Source organism: Leucopleurus acutus, assembly GCF_964270905.1.
Source record: "Leucopleurus acutus genome assembly, chromosome: 10".
NCBI lineage: Eukaryota > Metazoa > Chordata > Mammalia > Artiodactyla > Delphinidae > Leucopleurus > Leucopleurus acutus.
In genome coordinates, this window is record NC_139153.1 from 68,001,246 (window position 1) to 68,016,284 (window position 15,039).

Consider the following 15,039-nt stretch of genomic DNA (forward strand, 5'->3'; position numbering starts at 1 on the left):
TTGTTGCAATCCTGCAAATGAGGGGACTTGTTATTTTGGGCTTTAGTCAACTGGGGAAATTCATAGTGGAAAAACAACCAAAGCTTCAGCACAGTTCAAAAGGAGCAGCACAGTTATATCCCAGACGTCACTTATACAGTCGGCAGACGATATTTGGAGTACAAATAGGGACTTCTTGCAATAACTGCAGCTCATGGGCAGATAACAACCTGCTGAGATCATACTGCCAGAGCAGTTCAGAGAAGGACACATTTCCAAAGTCCATCTTCTCTTCTCTCCTGTACCCTTACAGGAGAAAAGAGCACCTAAATTCTATTGGATTGGCGGAAAGTAGAAGGGAGGAATCGTTGGGAGCAAAGGAACTTGGTCACAGGAGGCAAGTCTGTGGGAAGCCCAAAGGGTGTGTGGATGGGTATGTATTTCTGTTGGAGGGAAAGGTTGATTCTAGATGCTGAGGGCCATTTGAGCAGTTGGGATTAAGAAGTAGATCAGAAGTAGAGAGAGTGGTCTAGAGGGGAACTAATGCAAGTCAAAACGCCTTATCTGATGCCTTTGGCATCAGATGTGCTTTGTAATTCAGGGTTTGGTTTTTTTTGTTTGTTTTTTAATTTTAGAAAAGCAACGCAGTGCCTATACAATACACTTTGTACTTTTTTTTTTTTTTGCCACGCTACAAGACACACGGGATCTTAGTTCCCCAACCAGAGATCAAACCCGCACCCCCTGCAGTGGAAGCATGGAGTCTTAATCACCGGACCGCCAGGGAAGTATATTTTGTAATGCCTCTAGCAGGATGTGGGCAGCATACTATATTCAGATATGTTGATATTTCTGCAATGAAGTGTATGGATCATGGATCGTCATACCAGGTGCGACTAAAGAAAGACTTAAATGACTTTGCATTCGTTCAGGACAGGTTTTTCTGCCAAATGTGTTTTCTTTTCAGAGCTTTTAGGTTTTGGAGCTGTAGATTAGGGACTGGAACTTGAATAGATGCCATTTTTGGCCAGCTTGCTACATGCCAGGCAGTAGTTCTAAACTGATCTACATGCGTTATCTCATTTAACCTTATGTCAACACTGAAGTTATTATCCTCAATTAACAGTTAAGAATAGTGAGGTTCAGAGATGTTGAGTGACTTGCCCAAGGTCACTCAGCCAGTCTGCAGCAGGGCTGGGACTGGATCCCAAGTCCCTGTGACTCCAAAGCCAGGGGTCCCCCCGACCCCCTTCCAGGGAGGAGAAGCCCATTCTGCCAATCTCACCATTTTGTTTAGGTCACCACTCTTCAGCACTGCAATTACGCATCAAGGGACAAAGGGAACAACTGAAGTCCAAGGCTGTGGTAGTGATTTCTCACCTGTCATTGAGTGGTCACCCCCGCATCACACCGTTCTCCTATGCACGTATGTCCCAGCTGAGCAGAAGAGGCATGAGCCACTCCGTGCCCTGGCCTGTGTAGAAGGCCTCCATGCTTGGCAATCACTTACTCACCTTTCCAGAATCCACTCAGGGCAGTACGACACAACAGTTACATTTACTGATGTTAGAAAGGCCTGGGTGCACGTCCCAGCCCTACAGCTTACCAGCATGCAAACTTCTATGACGTTAAACCTCTCAGAGTTTTAGTTTCCTCACCTGTAAAATGGGGGTAATAATAGCACTTGCCTTGTTGCTGTTGCAAGGATTAAGTGAATGAGCATATGTCAAGTACTGAGGATGGAGCTGTCCTAGAATGAGCACTTGATATTATTCCTATGGAAAAGCCCTTTCTGCCCCCAAGCAGCCACTCTCTTCTCTACTTTGTACACTTGCCTGCCCGAGCTCTTCTACCACTTTTTTCCCGTTTATTTGCCAATATATGTTTCTTGCTATTAAACTGTGAGACCTTAAGAAGAGGTTTTATGCCTTATTTATTTCCAGCACTCAGCACAGTGCCTGGCACATTATAGTTATTCATTATGTGCCGAATGAATGAACAAAGGAAGGAAGGAAGGAAAAGGGCTCTGTCCGCAAAAGCTTATAATTTTGCTATGGTGAAGTCATCAGAGTGAAAAGAAACCATATGATCCTCATCGTCTATAGACATATCATAAAATCCTACATCCTGCAAACCCATGGGGGATGGGGATTGCAAAAATCACATAAATTGCAATCTCAGCCTCCAGGGAGCTGAGTCTACGCTGGGTGATGGGACATGCCCAGGTGAAAAAGAGCTGCAGAGCAAGGTTGTGGTACTTGCCAGCCAAAGGACATTTGTGCCACTGGAATTTCAAAGCTGGGAGAGGGCAGAACAATATGGGATGAGTCACAAATGTGCGTGTCATCCTCGCTTACGGTAAAATAGTATCGTTGGGTAACAATAGGAACGATGTCACAAGGCAGGATGAGCCAAGTGCATGCCTCGGAGTGGTGGGCACAGCCTTGGGTGTAGGTTCAGAGGAAGGAGAGAAAGAGAAGACAGGCTTTTTGCTGGTGGTCAGGGCAGGTTGTCTGAGACAGCGGGATCTGAGTCTGGAGTCATGGCCTCTCCAGAGCTGATACTGGCTTGGAACCCCCAGTGTTCAGAGTTGGCTTCTCCCTTCCCTGTGCTGATCTGCCTCTGGACTGTGATTCTAGATCTGGGTTTCTGATAGCTTTTTTATTATTGTACAAGTAACATTCTTTCATTAAAAAAAAAAAAAGCATAAGAAGAAAAAAGAAAGAAAAAGAAGAAAATAAGAGAACCAGAGAGAAAAAATAGCCTATAATCCCATCTCCCAAAAAAATCACTCAATATTTTGGTGCCTACCCACGCATCCACCCACCCTTCACCCACACTCCTACCCACCTACTCATCCATCCGTCCATCCATCTGTATCAGAGTTCTTAGCTGCAAACAACAGAATCCACTTTAACAGAAAAAGAACTTATTTAAAAATATTAAGAGGCTCACAGAATCCAGAAGGGATGATCGTTACAAAGGTCCAGTATTCAGGGACGACACCCAAACCATCCAGAGGTATTGATACTTTTCCAGCAAAGCCACCATGGCAGCTATCAATCAGCATAAATTCTACAACTTGCCTCACCTCATCTCCTTCAACAGTAGTGAAAACTGGATCCCCAAACATCTCCTCTGTTGCTCTAAAGGCCAGGTACCTCGCCAGCCCCCTTTTCTGGGATGCCCGCTTTCTCAGTTGCCTCTCTTCCAAATCAGTCTCATGTTGTTGCATCTGATTGGTGGAACCTAGGTCACACACCTATATCTTAGCTGCAAAGAAGTCTAAGAAAGCACATTTCTGGCCTTTATGTTGAGAAGTGGGATTTATGATGTGGGGAAAACCCACAAACATAGGAAAGAGGATCAAAAGATACTAGTGACCATAAGACATGCAAATGTCTCCGACACTGCATTTTTTTTCTCCTTACAAATATAGAATGATACCAATTTAATCATTCTCTGAATCTCTGGTGCCTGGCACACAGTAGGCACTCAATACATGAGGAAGGAAAGGGAGAAAAAAGGAGGGAGAGATTACACAATTACATGCTGCCTTCCTAAGCCAGGCTGAATGAAGACTTGATGTTTAGTCCATAAGACTCCCAAGGCCTCTTGTGGATTATGAAGGGAGGGGACTTCCTCCCACCCCCATCAGAGACATGTGCTCACATAACACCTCTCTCCATGGCTTGCAAGCATCTGGACCATGTGGAATGCTGTGTCCTAAGCAGTCACTCACTTTCTGTAGAGCCCACCTGTTGGCTTACTGTTACTCAGGCTGTCACTGGATCTACTCCCCTCTGTAATCTCAGAGTTTTGTGAGGGTTCAGTATTGTCTGAAAGCAATCTAAAACAGTTACTGCAAAGGCAACCTTAGAGGCCTCTCAGGATGATAAAGATCACTGGCACTTAAATTCAAAGAGATCTGTTGAAATCTGTCTTGTTCTTCACCGTCAAGGTGTGGCATCACAGAATTACATGGGTTCTGCGTTTTAGAAGCTTATACTGTAGTTTAATCGATAAGAGGCAAGAAACACTTAAATGACAAGGAGGTAGGTCTCTTGGTGCCAAATGAGGTAGGAAAAAGTCACTGCTCCCAGGGTTCAGAACAGCCAGGTCAGCATAGGCTGGGCCGGATGAGGGAAGCCCACTGAGAAAGGGTGTGTCGAGGAAAAAAGTAGCTAAGGTACCAGCTTGGGAGCAGCAGCAAACCTGCATTCTCGCTGACTTCTCCAAAGCAGGTCAGATCCCGTATCTTGAATTCCTATAGCATCATGTACCCCTCCTTATCATGGCTGAATTTCATTTTGGCAATTATCTGATCCATATCTACCTCCTCCACTCCACAAAGAGCTTGCCATTGTGCCCTAGGAAGGCTCTGGGTGGGCAGAGGCTGGTGAGGACCAGGTCAGGGCATGGCTACAGGGAGACTGAGGCTGAGACCCGTCATCACAAAGACAGTCTGCAGCCTCCCCCCCAACCCCACCCCCTTCCTCCAGGGAGGAGCAGCTGATGTGTTTCTGGAGGGTTCCAATCCAATTAGCGCCCTCCCCTGCTCCAAGGAGAGGCCCAAGCCACAGCTCCCTTCCCTGAGGTAGAGATTCGGTGGGGAGGGGGTGCTGAGGAGATCTGAACACCCTGACCCAGCTCCTCCTGGCAGCGAGGCCGTCTCGCCGCTAGAGAGGCTGCTAGGACAGCGCCCGTTTCTAGGCGACTGTTCTGGGGAATGGTCTGTTTTGGCAACCAGAGGGCCCCTGGGTAAGGGGGCGGTGCCCGCACGCCGCCGCCTCATTTGCATGGCAACCTCCTCCCCTCCCAGAGCTGCGCTGCTCTGCGGCGGCCCGGCGGGCTGGCGGCTCCAGCTCCTGCCCTCCAGCAGCGCCAACCCCCGCCCCAGGCCCGCCTGCGCTGCCACTGCCTTATTGTCCCAGTGCTACCTCCCCGGGATGTGGAGGCTGCCCGCCGGGCTAGGGCATTTCCGGAAAAGGCGGGTGCCCTAGGGAAGTGGGGAAAGGATGCTTAAGGACAAAACACGGGAATGGGGGAGGGGGGAATGAAATATAATCTTTTTCAAACGAGTCAAAGTCACATGGCTGGGTAGCATCAAAATGTATTCTGGATAACACGGTTGGCTCACAAAATGTTTATTTAGGTGAACTCTCAGCTCAGCCCTAGGAGGTACTGAGAAAATGTCTTTTTGCAAGTTGATGTGTGAATTTGGAAACGAGTAGGTCTGGGGGAAAAAATATCTTACCTAGAAAAACCAGGCAGTTATATTCTCAGGAAAATATTTTCAAATAGTTGCAGGAGGGACTTGGTGACATAGGATGAATTTGTTAGAAGAAACCGAAAGAGGAAATAGATTGATAACTCTTGGAGACTCCCTCTGTCCTGCACACGCCCACCCCACCACACCTGCCAGCGTGAGTCCATGATGCCAGCTGAGATACCAGGCTCTGAACCGGCATTAACTGCCCAAGGACACATGCCCTGGGCTGGAACCCGAGAAGGGGGTTGGGCAGGGGTAGGTCACCCCAGCTGAGCGATCACATTCCCTGGCAGCTGTCCAAGGGGCAGCTCCGGCTGCACCTGTTTGTGGGGCGATTTGCTTTTATCAGTATTGACACAGCAGCAGGGCCAGGGAATAGCACAGTAATAAATAAATGAGAGCAAGAGGGAAAAAAAGGCCGGAGCCACCCAGGCAAGGCAAAAATGCTGAGGTCTTTCTTTGCTTGTTGTATGTCAGCACGTTCAATCCAGTTTCCCCACCCCTGAAATCTCTGAGGATCATGGTGTAGGCTTGGCAGGGGAGCTCTGGGTCTTAAAGAGATAGAATTGCAGAGTCGGAAGCACTTTAAGATCCTTTTGTGCCAGGCATCCCAAACCAATAGATCTCAAGGTTACTTGGTATCCTCACCTGCCTCTTATGGTTTGTCAGGGATCTCAGCAGGAAGGCAGTTCCTTCCTCCCTCTGCCAAGTTTCAGCATCAGGGAAACAGAATGATTAAAGTGTAGGTTTTGGAGTTAGTCAAACCTAGGATCAAATCTTGGCTCTATCTAGCTGCGTGGTTTGGGATGTGTTAACTAATCACTCTGAGCCTCTGATCCTCCCCAGAAATAGAAAAAATAAATAAATAAAATAGTACTATCTATTGTTGCAAGGATGCAACAGATGATATAAGCAAAGACCTAGAATAATTGCTCTGTAAACGTTCACTTGGTCCCTATTATTACCTGTCAAAATCATCTCGGGTTTCTTTCAAGGCTTTGGAGAAAATGCACCCTCCCCCCCCCGCCCCCTGCCAAAAAAGACCTGGGGGAACTGATCTGTTCCAGAAATGGGAGAGGGGGAGCAAACAAGAGCCTGACATGCTCTTTGTCCCCCAAACAGGGTCAAACGTGGCCTCTGGTTTCTCAGCCTTGTTTCCAGGCTTCAGGGGCTGCAGGCCGACTCACCTCCGCTCTAGTACAGTACAGTAAGTGGGATGCAAAGAAACCTGGTCATCAGAAGCCACCTGACCAAGCCCAGAGATAAACTGCATTAGCAGAAATTGCTAGCGATGAGTACCATGTTTCAGAGAGGGAGGGAGGTTCTCCACGGGGAGACATAGTGTAGCGGCTAAGAAAGTAGGTTCAACTGTCAGACCACTGGACTCTCACCCCAGCCCTGACGTCTGCTAGTCGTGTGCCCATGACAGGTTATTTAACCTCCGAAAGCCTTGCTTTCCTTATCTGTAAAATGGTCATAATAATAGCCCATAAGCTTGTGAGGACTAATGTATGGAAAGCATGTAGTGAGTGCCTGACATGGAGAAAGTGCTTAATCATGTTAGCACTTGTGGTCCTTGCTGTTAGATGAAAGAGGCCAGGGATTGTGTCATATTCATCCCTGTATTTCCAGATCCTCAAACAAAACTTGACATTTGGTAGGGTAGAGTAATGTTTGATGAATGAATGACTAACAAGGTCCTTGCCCTCAAGAAATTGAATCTTCCCAGGAAATAGAAGACATAAACTGCCTATGCCACTCACAGTAGGAGACAGCAGAGGGTTAAAAGCCATTCTGCCAGTCCCCAAACCCCAGAGGCAGACAGTCCCTTTGATCCCTCAGTTTCATCTATCCAGGATGCTTTCAACAGAGGAAAACAGGAAGTATCCCTGATAGCCCAGCTTGCTCTGTTTTTTTTTTTGTTGTTGTTGTTGGTTTTTTTTAAATGATGGGGGGTGGGAGGAGGATGGTCCTTTGGGTCACATTTTGCCAGGAAATCAGCCTCCTTCCTTTCAAATGCTGGGGCTTCCCAAGGGGCAGATAAAGGGCAGATAAATAGCGTTGTGCTCAATGCAGAGAGATAGTTGTGATCCAGAGATGGTAAGGCTGACAGGTTGGGTTGCTTAGTGGACCGCGTTACAGTTACCAGACTCAGGTGTTTCTGGAGCACGTAGCCCTTTGCATATTCACTGACTCACTCACTGTTGACTAAGTGCCTTGGGCTGGACCCTGAAATTATGGCTGAGTATCAAGTGTCCAGGGTACGAACAGACCAAAAGGACAAAGGACAGTGAGCTCAGAGAAGATGGACTGAACACAAAAAAGTGAGAATGTCCTAAAGGAGAGAAACAGCAGCTGGTATGAGAAAGCAGTTATAGGAATGAAAAATGGAAGAGAACAAAAGAAAAAAACCCAAAGAAGAATAAGTACGTAGGAAAAAGAAAAGAGAGCTTCTAAGAATTTGTAGCCAGGGTGGTAAAGTCCTCGTAACAGGAGAACTGGATACAGAGTGCGCGCAGAAGAAACCCGTGACCTCCAGGGACACGAAGCTGACAGGAGTGGACAGAAGCAGAAAGCAGAATAACAGTTTAAGACAGCAGGTCTCGTTCTGACCTAGCCAGCCCCGAAAAGGGAGCGTTTGCTGTGTGCTAAACTCACGTTTATGTGATGTTTGCCCAGCATGGACATGAGAGAACTTTCTAGGTATAGCTTATGTGGGCAGATCTATTTGTCAATGTTACACAGTTAAGATTTCTGCATTTCCATGTTTGTAAGTTTCACCTGAAAAAAAGAACTCTACAAAGTAACCATCAAGTGGGCAAGAGTGGAAGGTAGAGAGGCAACAAGAAAGACAGAACACTGATGATTGTGGAAGCTTGGCAGAGGATCCCTGGGGGTTCACAGTAAGGTTTTGATGATGTTGAATTTGTTTTAAAACTTTCCTAATAAAAAAAGTTTTTTTTTAATTTTTTTTATATATAAAAAAAGTTTTTAAAAAATTGCTCACTAATGGAACCTAATGAAACTTAAAAGCTTTTGCAGAGCAAAGGAAACTACAAACAAGACGAAAAGACAACCCTCAGAATGGGAGAAAATATTTGCAAATGAATCAACAGACAAAGGATTCATCTCCAAAATATATAAACAGCTCATGCAGCTCAATATTAAAAAAACAAACAACCCAATCCAAAAATGGGCGGAAGACCTAAATAGACATTTCTCCAAAGAAGACATACAGATGGCCAAGAAGCACATGAAAAGCTGCTCAACATCACTAATTATTAGAGAAATGCAAATCAAAACTACAATGAGGTATCACCTCACACCAGTCAGAATGGGCATCATCAGAAAATCTACAAACAACAAATGCTGGAGACAGTGTGGAGAGAAGGGAACCCTCTTGCACTGTTGGTGGGAATGTAAATTGATACAGCCACGGTGGAGGTTCCTTACAAAACTAAAAATAGAATTACCATATGATCCAGCAATCCCACTACTGGGCATATACCCATAATTCAAAAAGACACATGTACCCCAACGTTTATTGCAGCACTATTTACAATAGCCAGGTCATGGAAGCAACCTAAATGCCCATCGACAGATGAATGGATAAGGAAGATGGGGTACATATATACAATGGAATATTACTCAGCCATAAAAAGGAACGAAATTGGGTCATTTGTAGAGACGTGGATGGACCTAGAGACTGTCATACAGAGTGAAGTAAGAAGGAGAAAAACAAATATCGTATATTAATGCATATATGTGGAACCTAGAAAAATGGTACAGATGAACCTGTTTGCAGGGCAGAAATAGAGACACAGATGTAGAGAACAAACATATGGACACCAAGGGGGGAAAGTGGTGGTGAGGGTGGTGGTGGTGGGATGAATTGGGAGATTGGGATTGACATATATACATTAATATGCATAAAATAGATAACTAATTAAGAATCTGCTGTATAAAAAAAAATACAATTCAAAAAAAAAATTGCTCACTGCTGTCCTCAAGCAAGTCCCTTTCAGGTTCTTAGAAAGGCAGCGGAGACATTATCTAAACCCAGTGTTCCTGTTATAGATGAGGAAATGGAGCCGCACCTTGACTCATGCAGGGTGTTCTCAGAAACCCTATGGCAGAGCTGACCCTGGGATCTCAGGCGGAAGCAGCACCCTTTGACCTTTTCAACTCTCACCCATTTGTGGGGAGTCAGCTGGAATTTGCTCTTTAGCCTGGGTTGCCCTTCCAACCCCCAGGCCCAGGTGTTGAAGTTCAGAGAGGATGAGTGGCTTGGGGGTGGGGAGTTCCAGGCTGCAAACCACTTTCCCCTCCACTGTTTTCCTTCTGAAAGGTAATCCTGAGCTCACAGAGATTCAGTTAGGTTCCCTCCCACCACTTCCAAAAGCAGAAAAGGAAACCCACACAATTAAAGATTTCCAGTAACCCAGAGTGATAACTACAGCGGGGAAGTCCCAGCTCTGGAGCTAACAGAGGCGTTGCCTCAGGGCAGCCGATTCGCCTCTCTTACCTTGGTTCCCCCTTATCTGTAAGAAGCGAGTGAAGATTTCAGGTTCTATAATCTTACGGGGTTGTCAGGAGGATCTTAAGAGGTGCCGGTAGGGAAAAGCACTTTGAAAAGTTAAAAAGAGCTGAACAAATGGGAGGAAACATCAGAGAGAGAGAGAGAGAGAGAGAGAGAGGGAGGGAAGGAAAGCAGGAAGCCTTCTGAAATATGGTCTTTAGATTGTGCCTTAGAGAAAAAGACTTTTGGGGGTGGGGCTATAACACTCCTTGATGCTTGCACTAGGCCAGGCGGTGTGTTTTGCTCTCGCTGTACCATCTCATTTCCCCCTTCGAAACACCATATGGGGACTCCGGTATTATTGTTCTGCTCATTTGACACATGGGGAAGGAGGCACAGAGACCCTTGAACAACTTGCCCAAGGTCATACAGCTGCTGAGGGCAGAGCTGGTGCTCAAAGAGGTCATCCTGTCCTGGGAGGGAAGGCCACCCCTCCCGCCAAGGCAGGGGGAGGAGCTGAGGAGGCTCCCTGTCACCAGGGTGTCCGAGTCACCATCAGAAGACCTGGACTCGAGTCCCAGCTCAGCTGCTTATTAACCGTGTGACCTGGGCTGAGTCCTGTCGCCTCTTGGAGCCTCAGTCTCTTCGGCTGCACCACGGTGATAAAAAAATAACCTGCCCCACCTCCCTCACGGGGAGCACGTGAGGATTCCATGAAATCACTGATACTGCAGGTGCTTTGAAACGGCTGCAAAGGGGGACAGAAATGAAGAGCTCCTGATCGTTTCTGTGGAGAGGCAGTCCCGAGTTATTACGTGGTGACCTCCAGCTCCTTGTCCCCTCGGCTTGCCCTCCACAGCCGCGTGATGGAAGTCCGAACCGGGGCCTGTGGGTGTCCTCAGATATTGCTTTGGTGGGAAGGGGGAAGAGAAGCATCAGACTGTGCCAGCTTAAGGATTCCCTGAACAAACACATTCGAGCATTGGCTTAAGGTTCTATCCTAGGCCCCAATTTCAGCAGGGCCCCTTTCTCCTGTTGGTTGTTAAACAAACAGGCTTTCAGCTACTTGGGCAGGATTTAACTAGCGATCAGCCCTAGAGATAAGTGGATCACATTCAGCAAGCTTACATGGGAGTAATTTGTACCCAAGAGTAGTTCATAATTTATATTTTTGAGTCCACAGTCAGGGAGCTATCTTTCAGTGACTAGAGACACAGTCTCCCCATACTGTATACCCCTTCTGCCCAGGACTGAGATAACTGGGAAACAGGAGACTGACCAGACTCAAATCACAGCCAAAAGTGTGAAGAGTTTATTCTTATAAGACTGTAAACATTTGAAGGTAGGACTTCTTCCAATGCATCCGCTCTGTATATCCCCCCTCCCCCCTTACCCCACATACCTGTAGCACTTAGCACAAAAGTGCAGAGAATGTTGGTGAAATGAATGGAATTAGGGGAAAGAGAGTGCAGTGGTTTTACAGGTTTCCTGGAAGTCAAGGCAAAGGCTGGTGTGGCTCTTCCAGGGGACCAGCATGTTTGTGCCTCTTTATTGTGCTTCCCCCTCCTGTAACCTCACTGCCCCCTCCTCAGGCTGCACTTAACTCTAAGTTGAGAGGGACCATATTTCCAAACCCCAAATTAGGAAACAAGGCTGGACAGAATATTTGAAACTAGTCATCTCTATTCCAGAAGGATGTATGTCCTTCTGTTTGCACTGGGATTGGTAATATCTGCCTGCATTTTGGCAGATTTTTCTCAACCCAGTTTGCCAGTTTACAGCTTTCCTTGCAATGATTGCATTGACTCCAAAATACATCTAGAGAAATTCCATGAACTCATCAATAGACCTTCAGATTAATTCACCCTGTGGCTTGTTGGTCCTATTCTGAAGCTTGCCATTTCTCCATTTCCCTAACTAATGTCCTTCCTGGAGTCCACTGGACTAATGTCCACCCCCCAGAGCACAGGTGGGGTGAGTGACTGAGTATGGCCAGGATTCTATCCAAGGGGAGAACCCTACGGTGCTGGGTGGGGCAGAGGAGCCTTGGCCTCTAATCAATGGTATCCGGGCTCTACTCTCTAGGTTTCCTCTGTACAAGGGGATGGTGGAAGGCACAGACCCAAAGTCTTAATGACCTCTTGCAATTCAAGCATTCGGTGAGTCATGGGTTGTGAGCATTTGCCCACAGCCCCCGCTTTCCCTCCTGCAGTTTGGGGATAAGCTGTCGTTTGCTCCTATCTAAGGCAAACACCTGCACTGGCCACTGATCCCATCCCCTCCTCCCTCGAGCAATGCTCCCTCCTCTCTCCTGCATCATCTGTTTTTCCCTCTTTGCTGAATCATTTGCCATCAGTATATAAATATATATAAATATGCTATAATTTCTCCCATCGAAAAAGGAAGTCTCTCTTGACTTTACTTCCCTTCCATCTTCTGTCTCAAACCCGTTTTGATCACAACTCCACCCAAACTGTACCTTGTTAAAGTCACCAGCTCCCTCCATTGTGGTTAAACCCAGTGGTCATCACTCCGTCTTCATCTTACTTGACCACTTAGCAAGAATCAGCTGATCTTTCGTTCTTCCTTGAAACACTTTTTTCCCTTGGCTTCCATGACACTACATTCTCTTGATTATTCCTCAGGGTCCCCTTTGCTAGGACCTCTTACCTCCTTCACCTCGAAATGTTGGAGGGTCCTAGGGCTCAGTCCCTAAATCTGTTCCCGATCTTCATTAATCCATTAGTGATCTCATTCAGTCTCATGGTGCTAAATGCCACTTGTCTTAGCCCAGATTGTCCTAGAAGCAGAACCTTAATAAAAGGTTTGCATGCAGGTAGTTTATATGGGAAATAAATTCCAGAGAGCAGAAATGAGGGACAGGGTAAGAGAAACAGAGAAGAAAGGGAAACCAATTCAAGGTTGCATTACTGAGCTGAGCAGCACTGTGGGAGACTAATGTTTGACTCCTTAGAACCATATAAGGAGATTCAGAACTGTCTATCAAGGATGAAGAGGGCTCTTCATTTATCCACCAGCTCCCATGCACCATTGGTTAAGGGTGGCCCCAGGAGCATCACCTTTCCCATAATTCTGCGTTGTACATGTGGCAGTGCTTAGTGAGTTCCCACACTGTTCTACAGCTACCCTTGGGCAGGAAGCAAGAGGTACACAAAGCAGGCAGGGGTGAGGCACTGTCAGTTCCTACACATTGCAAATCTGGCCAACATCAGCTGCTTGACATCAGCTGGAGAAAGAGGTGAGGCCAAGAGGATTTACAGGCATGCCTGGGACTTCCCCGGTGGCCCAGTGGTTGAGAATCTGCCTTCCAATGCAGGGGACACGGGTTCGAGCCCTGATAGGGGAACTAAGATCCCACATGCTGCAACAAGGCCCGCACGCTGCAACTAGAGAGAAACCTGCGCACCGCAATGAAGAGCCCGTGTGCTGCAACTAAGACCTGACGCAGCCAAAAATAAATAATATATATATTTTTAAAAAACCTCACTTTAAAAAATAATAATAGGGCTTCCCTGGTGGCGCAGTGGTTGAGAGTCCGCCTGCCGATGCAGGGGACGCGGATTCATGTCCCGGTCCAGGAAGATCCCACATGCCGCGGAGCGGCTGGGCCCGTGAGCCATGGCTGCTGAGCCTGCGCGTCCGGAGCCTGTGCTCCGCAATGGGAGAGGCCACAACAGTGAGAGGCCCGCGTACCGCAAAAAAAATTTTTTAAATAATAAAAAATAATAATAAAGGCATGCCTGAGTGGTGTCTGATACATCATCTATCCCTGATGACTCTCTCACATTCATATCTCCAGCCTGGGCCTCCCCCTTAAGCTCCAGACTCACATAGCCACTCCTTACTCCATATTTCCTTATTTCCTCTTGGTGGTCTCCTCAAAACCCGCTTCTCTCATAGTCTTCCCCCTCATCGCTAATGGCCACTCCATCCTTCAGGTGTTCCTTCCTCCCAAGACAAAGACCTTAGAGACATCCTTGAATCGGCAACACATATAATCCTTCAGTAAATTATGCTGGTTTTACCTTCAAAATATATCCAAAATGTGACAGTTCTAACCACAACTCCCTGTCCAAGCCACACCAACGCCCTCATCTGGATTCCTGCAATTAGCTCCTCATTGGTCTCCTGCTCACTCACTTATCCTATTACAGTCTATTCTCCACCAGCAGCTAGTGAGGCTTTTAAAATGTTAAGTCAGATAATGTCACTCCTTGGCATTTCCTTTCCCCTTTCCCTGCTTTTTATTTCTCCACCATACTTATCACCATCTGACATAATATACACTTCATGTTATTTACATTGTCTGCTGTCTCCTTCTACTAGAATGAAAGCAAGAATTTTTGTCTGTTTTATCCCCGGTGCCTAGAGGCATGCCTGGTGCGTGGGGGGAGTACAGTGAATATTTCTTGACTGAAGAGCATCAAGATCGAGCCCCGGCACTTTTCAGATGAGGAAACTGTAGCCCAGAGTTATGACTGTACTAATTAATTACACCGTGAGGCCTTCTTTTTTTTTGTGGTACACGGGCCTCTCACTGTTGTGGCCTCTCCCGTTGCGGAGCACAGGCTCCAGACGTGCAGGCTCAGCGGCCATGGCTCACGGGCCCAGCCGCTCCGCGGCATGTGGGATCTTCCAGGACCGGGGCACGAACCCGTGTGCCCTGCATCGGCAGGCGGACTCTTAACCACTGCGCCACCAAGGAAGCCCTGTGAGGCCTTCTTGATGCCTCTGCTGGTGTTCTGAATGACTCTCTCCATTCTCAGCAACATTAATTGTTAGTTGTTACTATGAATGTTGGCCGTCTATCAAGTCGGAATAGTAGTTTGTAGTCAGGCTCAGACGCACCTCTGTGAAATCACTAGAGTACAGTTCCAAGGCAATGGAAGATTAGGTAATTTATGATCACATGGTATAAAGGAAGCAAGCAACAACTGCAGGAATTCAAGGTGAGGGAAGGTCTCTGGGCTATACTGAGGGAAGTGCAACACTGAGATCCCTGAAGGAGACAGCATTTCAGGTGTGGGAGCAGCAAGAGTGAGGAGACAGAATTACTAACCCCTTATATACACCATGTTCCGTTCCTCATCTCAGTAGAGTAGATGGCAAGAGTAGGATGACTTTGGGTTTGATCTGGGTGGTAGGGTGAGTTCCATTCAGCCATGCTCTAGCTGTGCGACTTGGGCAAGTTACTTAGCCTCTCTGAACCTTGGTTTTCTCATCTACACTTGGCACTGTGACGTTAGTA